Source organism: Chenopodium album, chromosome 10 (genome assembly GCF_948465745.1).
Source record: "Chenopodium album chromosome 10, dcCheAlbu1.1, whole genome shotgun sequence".
NCBI classification, from domain to species: Eukaryota; Viridiplantae; Streptophyta; class Magnoliopsida; order Caryophyllales; family Amaranthaceae; genus Chenopodium; species Chenopodium album.
In genome coordinates this window covers 34,125,352-34,133,864 of record NC_137843.1, presented here as the reverse complement: position 1 = coordinate 34,133,864, position 8,513 = coordinate 34,125,352, and the positions used below count along the sequence as shown (strand labels likewise).

Below are 8,513 nucleotides of genomic sequence, written 5' to 3'. Positions count from 1 at the left end.
AAGCAACTAAGGAAAGACTTCACCCCCATTGAAATAAGCTATGATACTGCCTTCGATCGACTCCATGCCAAGGGACTCCTTACTCCCATTGGACCTATTTAAGATCCCGCGCCCGAAAAAAGATTGCCTAGTTGGAACCCCGATTCACATTGCCTAGTTTGAACGTTTCTTTTCTCCCTTTAATAAAATGAGCGTTTGTTTCCTTTCATGTGATCATTACATTGCATTGCATTCATCAAAAAAAAAAAAAAAAAAAAAAAACAACGTCGAACTAAGCACAAGGTATACCAATGATTTGAGGCACCCCTTGTAGCAACATCATATCACCTTTCACCCTTCAAATATGCAATCTTTTTTGATAAACCACTTTGAGCCTCGTCTAACGATAGACATGTCATTTTTCAACCCATATCTACCTAACCTTGGGATGGGATGGTGTGCAACTTATGCAATTTTCAAAGAACGAAAGCTTGAGTGATTTTACATAAAACTCAAAAATTCAAAAAGCAAAAATGATAAAAGTGTACAAAAGGGCAAGTGTTCCAATGTCTTGGATATGAAAATGTTTTTGATATGAACATGTCTCAGATTGCGTTTCTTATCGAGTACTCGGTACCGTGCCTAAGAAACATGAATGCCAAGTGAGTGATAGACCGCATGATCGGGATTGCCCACGCTTATAAAAAAGGGATTTGAATTTGAAAAAAAAAATGATAAAGCAAAAAGAGAAAGCAAAATATAAAGAAAAGAGTTCAAAAGTGAGAAACCTCAAGCATAATAATACAAAAATTCAAAAGCAAGGTTGCACACCTTGGGGGCTTATCTAGGGTCTAGAGCCTTTATCCCTTTCTTCTTTAACCTTTAGCCTAACCACGTTACAACCCTTAAAAGACCTTTTTGAGGTATACACACACTTGCACGAGGTTCGGCTAGAGCTACGTTCGGCCTGATTCCTAACGGATACGTAGGCAACCTCACATTGGGGTGCAGCCGTAATAAACATGCATTCATATTTACATTGATCATATCAAGGGGTCTCCTACGCTCATCCCTATCTACTTAGGGCTAGACTTGGGGGCTTGATCCTTACATCATTAGCTTACCTAGCCTAAAAGTCACCACTATTTGACTCTTCTAAAAATAATATTTTTTCCATACACTTAGTCTTTGCAGCCTAACTTTAGTGTCACACACTAAATAGATACATGACCAAATATACTTCCATTAGGAACCCTTTGTCATGAAATCTTAACATAACGCTGAAGCATGCCTTGTCGTGTCAAAATCAAAATCAATCATCATTGCATCATAAAGTATGAAGTACTTAGCCTCTTCTCCTAAGTTACCTAAATACTTTCATCTTCAAGTCAACTAGGATAGTGTAAGATGTTACAATCCTTGTACTGTGAGAGACAACATTAACGGATTAAGCTCATTCAACATGCACCTTCAAAAACTCCACTTCGATTCTTTTTCGCGTCTTTCTTTTTCGGGAGAAAGTCGGTACCCTCCACAAAAATGACGGAAAATTTTGCTTTTCACAATACAATGCACACATGGGTTGTGAGTCACACGTGTCATTTCACTTCGAGTCGAGTCAACCTCGGGTCAATCAGAACGAGTCAAGTTTATACCTCGAGTCATGTACGTTGAGTCATGTCACCTCGAATTGAGTCTAACGCATGTGTCAAAACACATTAAGTCACATAAGAGTCACACACATGTCAAAACACATTGAGTCAACCTAAAGTCAGTCAATCACCTTAGGTCAACCCTAAGAAAAACACCAACAAAGTCTTTTGGCAATCTTTTGATATTTACAGGATACAACCATTCAGCAAAGCTCCTGTTCGCAGCCAAACGAACGATCTCAACAAACATTCAAGTATCAAAGCTCTAATGTTCAGAGACGCGTGGACATTTCATTCAAAGCTCTTTTATTCAGAGACGCGTGGACATTTCATTCAAAGCTCTATTGTTCAGAGACGCGTGGACATTTCATTCAAAGCTCTTTTTTTCAGAGACGCGTGGACATTTCATTCAAAGCTCTAGTGTTCAGAGACGCGTGGACATTTCATTCAAGCTCTTTGTTCAGAGACGCGTGGACCTTTCTTTCAAAGCTCCATTGTTCAGAGACGCGTGGACATATCAAAAAAAGCTCTTTGTTCAGAGACGCGTGGACATTTCCTATCAAAGCTCTTTGTTTAGAGACGCGTGGACATATAAAAAGAAACTCTTTTGTTTAGAGACGAGTGAACATTCCTCAAAAAGAAGCTCCATTGTTCAGAGACAAGTGAACATTCCTCAAAAAGAAGCTCCTTCCTTCAGAGACGAGTGAACATCAAAACAGCAAGATGGCGTTCCATAGAATGTGGAAAGTCGTCACAACAGCAATGCAGCAACAAATCGGTTACCTTCAGAGGAGTGTGCTCGACAGTGCAAGATACGCGTTTCTTAACTCTTTTATCTGTTTAACTAACGCTAGTTTGCAGGTATCGGCGTTACAAGAATGATTTAGGATCGCAGAACGTTCTGAATAATTCTCCGTCCCTATCGCTACTTTGACTTTCGTTTTCAAAACCTGCGTTTCTCCAAACTCAGTCAAAGTTGGGGCTTCTATAGACACCCAAATGTGTCTCCCCAAAACCAAACACAGTGATTATCGAATGAGGTGAAAGTGTGAAAAGTCAAGTGTTGCGGTTGGTTTTTATTAAAATTCTTTCTTTTTGTTTTCGAAAACAACTCTATTTTATGAAAACAGCCAATCCAGTTAGTTTGGTCCACGACAAGGGTCTAATAATAGTGTAGTTGGATGGGGCTTGCAAAGAGCTTTCCAACGATATATTATAAGCCCAATTCCGATGAATGATGAGGAAGTTATGGCCAAAATACTAAACTGGGCCCGGTTTTATCTTTACATGCGGCCCAATGATCTAGGGGAGGGCCCAATGTTAATTATTATTCCTAAAGTTATTAGAATTGATTATAGTCTTCTAGAATTCTCTAGAGGATTCTCTTTAATCCTAATAAGATTAGAATTAATAATTATATTTTGATAAAGTTTTATTTGGAATAAAATATTATTTTATGAAAGATACGATTTCAGTTACATACGGACTTTACAAATCGATTTTGATTGATAAGTGGACTCCGCGTTTGAAAGCGCATAGGAATCCAGGCTGTCGCCACGCAACAAGCCTTGTCGCCACGCGACAGACCCTGTCGCCAAGCGACAAAGTCGGTTTTGCAACGACAGCGTGGTGTTTTATTCCTTATCAAATTCTACCTATTTCCGGACTGTTTTCTTATAAATAGGGTCCTAAACCTCCGTTTTTATTCATCTACAATCATCATCTCTTTCTTTCTCTCTCTAAAAGCTAGAAGCTTTCTCTATTCTTTTTCTAAACCTTCCCTCTTACAAAATTCTGCATTCATTAGATCTAGACACACCTAGCCAAGTTCGAAGTTGCCTTCGCCCTAGACGTGAAAGGTTATAATTTCTGAGGGTTTGATCCTAAATCTCTCTTTCAATTATTTGATTTAATTCTTTGATTTTATATTTTCCTTGAAGTTACTAACGTATGTATTTTGTTATTAGAAAGAGATACGAGGCATCAAAGTATGTAATCTTATTGCTCTATTCTTGTAGAAAGCATGTTTAAATTTTTTTAATTCCTAGTATCATGTTAGGATGTTATTATTGCTTTCTAGTAGCATGTTTAGGGTGCCTTTTACTCTTTTCTAATATCATGTTAGTATCATGTTAGGTTTAAAGCTTTGATTTTTATTGCTTAGTGACATGCTAGGGTTTGTTATTAATCTTGTTAGTATCATGCCTAGGATCTTGCTATTATTATGCTTTAACATGATTATGATAATTATGATTATTATGATTACCATTTTTATGATTATTATGTTGCTTGATATATATTCATTGTTATTGATTGATCACGCCTCTTATGCATGTTTAAAGGGAATTTGTACTTGTAATCACGCTTAATAAGATAATTAATAATCTTATTTAGGGTTAATTTGATTATAATTCAAGTGATCACCAATAATAGTTTTATTTGTGCATTAAATTCAACCAACATAGATAAACAGGTTTAGGGTTAACTTATTGATTGCATGTTAGTCAGAAAGCGCACATGAATACGAGAAGAATGAAGTAGAGGCCTATTTAGGGCAGGTTCAATCTCTTTTAGGTTGGATTTGTACCTTCATCCCCGAACCCTATTTAGTTCAAGACCTTTTGGAGTTGACGATCCCCTGGATCGTTAAAGGGTGTAATCTTCACCTTGTGAACGGTTTACAAGTTCCTAAAACTTGTTGGCGACTCTTTTGCTCTAGCTTCCTTCCCTTTGGACGCCACCATGCTTAAGTGTATGATCACATTGGGGTTCCAGCTTGGGGTTAATGGCTTGAAATATTCCCTACAATGGGCTGAAGAGTTGATTCATTTCCTATGGGCCATCTGGACAATTGAAAAGGGGGCAACCGGTGAAACCCCATTTCTCATGGTTTACGGTGCTGAAGCCTTCTTGCCCATCGAGCATTATGAGCTGACTCTACGAATCATGCTATACGATGAAGAGGTAAACTGGGAGGCCATGCGGCTAGCATTGGACTCACTCTCGGAGCAAAGGAGCAATGCCGCCTTGCGTCATGAGATTTACCGTTTGAGAATAACTCGTGCCTACAACAAGAGAGCGCACAAACGGCCCTTAAAAGTTGGGGACTTTGTGTTAAGGAAGATGGATGCAACCGGTAGGGCCAATGAGCAAGGAAAGCTAACTCCTAATTGGGAAGGCCCCTACCGGATCTATGAAGAAGTAAGAAATGGCACCTACCGGCTGGAAACTCCAGACGACACACGGCTGCCTACAACTTGGAATGTAGACAACTTGAAAAAATTCTACTTCTAAGACTTGTAAATTTTTGTAAATAAAAAGCCTATCAATGCAAATTTGCTTTTTGTTTTTAATGCTAATTGCTTTGTATATATACATGCGCTACAATATACTACTGCCTATTAAAAACAAAGACAGTCTACTGAATAATTAGCTAGGTTAAAAATTGATTAGCGTCGTTTATGGCGCTCAAAAGAATAAGATTTAGGTTCATTTTCTTTATTTTCTTTCACCATTTTCATATAATTCTCTTAGTTTTATTTGATTTTCCATTTTTATAATTCACTTTGGTTCTTGATTAGTTTTTACGATTTTTTCATATTTTTAGTTGATAATTCATAGTTTTAGTTTTACTTTGTTATGCTTTCTCTCTTTGTTTTATTTGTGTTGTGTAGGTGAATAATCAAGTTAATTTGCTCATTTTGGGACTGCCTTGTTCGCGGCCATCATCTCGAGTGCACTGATGATGGGGATGCTCGGGAGCGCGTAGTTTGATCAAGCAAGCGAAGGAGCCAAGGCCTCGTTCACCACATAGGGGTTCGTGTGCGCAGACCCAGCTGTGCGCGCGCGAGGCTGGTCTGTGCGTGCACACGGCCTGTGCAGCCCCCTTCGCTCGATTTTCCTATTTATAGCTTTTGACTTTCTTTTTTAGAACAACTTAACATTTTACTAGAGAGTGAATTTTTCCTGAAATAGTAGAGAGAGAAGCTTAAGATTTACTTGTTTGTACTTGAATTTGATCTTAGATTTCAACTCGATCTAGAAATTCCTTCTTCAATTCAATGAATGTTTGTAAAATTCCTTATTTTTAATGAAATTCTTTCTAGTTTCTTGAATTTTGATTGAGATTACATTCCTTGCTCTAGAATTTGTTGATTGATTTATTTCATTTTGATTAAGCTTTAAATGAATATGAATTTGATTGAATTTGTTTTGTTTCTTAATTTCACCATGTTTAGTGAGTAGATTAGTTGCTAGGGGGAAGGGGAAGCATGCTTGATTGATGATTTTTGTTAGTTGATGATGCTAAACTGATTTGAATGTTGCAATTAAATTGGTTGACATAGTTGTGCATGTGATTAATTAAACTAGGAGTGATCAACCTATAAGATTAATCTAGATTGCATTGCAAATTTCAATGACATGAACCCTTGATTTGAGAATTGCTTTAATTGATCGAATTTGATTCTGATTTTCCTAGTTAGCCATTCATAGTGAACCTTAGCTTGGCTTATAGGAGATAGCTCTTGAATTCCTTTAGTTACAACTATTGTTTGTCCTTTGTAATGTTTGAATTGATTGAGTGATCCGTCAATTAGCATAATCATTAAGCTTGCATGTGGAACCTATATCCCTAGTGTTTAGCATATTGAATTCTTCGATTTGTTAGCTTTTTGACATTTTAGTTACCAACCACTACCATTTATATTCTTCGATTTAGCTTGACATAGGCTATAGCATCGTTCCTACTCATTCCTTTGGGTTTGACCCTTGAGTTACCATATACTTGTATTAGGGTTGGTCGAGTGTTTACAAATTAAGTTTTGCTCTAGGGAGAGGTAGATAACGACCTACATTTTCCTCTTGTCAAAATTGGCGCCGTTTCCGGGGAGTGATATTGGTGCTTTGTTATAGTTGTTGAGTCTATTTCACCTTTAATTAAAAATACAAAAAGATTTACTTTTAGGCTACATTTGTATTCGTGATACTAACCATTTCTTTTGAGATTTTATGCATAGAGCACGTGATCATTCACTAGTGCCATTTGATTCGGAAATTAAGAGAACTATTGCAAGGTTGAGGGGTGCTAGACGATCTTTGAGCCCTAGCATTTCAAGTGAAGAAGAACAACAACAAGAAGAACAAGCAAGAATGGGAGAAAATCCGAGAGTGGCATTGAAAGAGTTGGGGATTCCCGGTGCATATAGATTTGAGAGCGGGATTGCTCCACCTACAACACCGACAAATGATTTTGAAATAAGACCGGAAATGATCACTTTGATAGAGAGACGACAATTTAGTGGGGCTAAGCATGAAAGCCCACTAAACCATCTGAAGGAGTTCGAGAAATATTGCAATACTGTCAAGGTGAACGGAATCTCCCAAGAATTCATCAGCCTCAAGCTCTTTCCCTTTTCTCTCATAGGGCATGCTTTGGAATGGCTAGACAAGGAGGTTAAGCCGAATTCTATAAGGACATAGGACGAGGTTACCAAGGAATTTATATCCCGTTTCTATCCTTAAAAGAAAACAGCGGAGGCTAGAGCTTTGATTCAAGGTTTCAAGCAAAAGCAAAGTGAGAGCCTCTATGAAGCATGGGAGAGATACAAAGAGTATCAAAGAGAATGTCCTCATCACGGAATTCTAACCTATCAATTCATTCAAATCATCTATGGAGGCCTTAGCCCTCAAGGAAAATCATGTTTAGATGGAGGAGCCGGAGGTCCTATCGTGAACAAAACGGAAGAGGAAGTGGTGGACATAATTGAAGACGTAGTGAGGTATTATAGAGATTGCCAAGATGGAGAAAGAGAGCCAACTAGCAAGATTAGCTCTTTGGTGTACTCAGTTGATCATCTAAATGCAATCAACAATCTATCCTCACAAATGACAAACTTGGGGAAGGAGATGTCCACTATCAAGGCAAACTTGGAAAGCGCTACCTACCAAGTTTCAAGTCTTCCCTCCCAATGTAAGGGGAGAGGTATGTCTTCTAATTCTCAACCCCTTCCTTCTTCTACTAACATGCCTAGTGGATGCTTGTTTTGTGATGATTATGGGTTGTATGATCATGATGTTTCTAGTTGCCCTCATGCATGTATGGATGTTTGTGATGATGAAGGCGGAAATGTGAATGAGCATGTGAACTGTGTATAAAATAATCATGATTCTAGGTTTGAGAATCAAAGAGGTCAATGGAATAGGAATTACAACAATCATGGCAATTTTGACAACTATAACCAAGGTGGTGGTTATAGGAACCAAGGGAACCAAGGTTCTCAAGGTAACTATAACAATCAAGGTTATAGTAGCCAAAATCAAAACCAAAATTATGGTAATCAAAACCAAGGTTATGGGAATCATAATCAAGGTAGTGGTAACCATAATTAGGGTTATGGTCAATATCAAAATAGGGGTAATTGGAACAATCAAGGTAGAGGCAATTTTAAAAACAATGCTCAAAGAGCTCCACCCGGATTTGCTCCAAAGACCCAAAATGATAATTCGTATGTTCAATCCTCTTCTTCTTCACATAGAACAAATTTGGAAGAAATCATTGAAAATCAAAGAAAGTTGTTGAACACTTACATGACCTAAGAAATTTAATGAAATGATGACTCATAATAAGATGCTTGAACACCAAATTTCTTAACTTGCTAATGCTTTGAAAGACCATGCTAGTCCTTCTTCTTTACCTACCCAAGGCCTAGATCCCAAGAGACCGGTTAATGCTATGGTCACAAGGAGTGGTAAGATTCTTGAGGAGAGTTCTCCTAGGAAGAGTGAGACCAAAGAGGGCACAAAAGAGGTTTTGGTTGAAGATGAGAGAGATGGTGTATCTTTGAGTGAGGTTGAGATTGAGAAGCCTAGTGAGGTGAGAGT

The 8,513-nt window shown here is 37.9% G+C and overlaps 1 non-coding gene across 1 annotated transcript; it reads right to left on the bottom strand.

Moving 5' to 3' along the window:
* Positions 1–7,167: 7,167 nt before the first annotated feature.
* Positions 7,168–7,273, bottom strand: LOC145565725 (small nucleolar RNA R71). Its single transcript, XR_014095106.1, has one exon. It is a non-coding gene; the product is annotated as a small nucleolar RNA R71 (small nucleolar RNA).
* Positions 7,274–8,513: the final 1,240 nt, after the last annotated feature.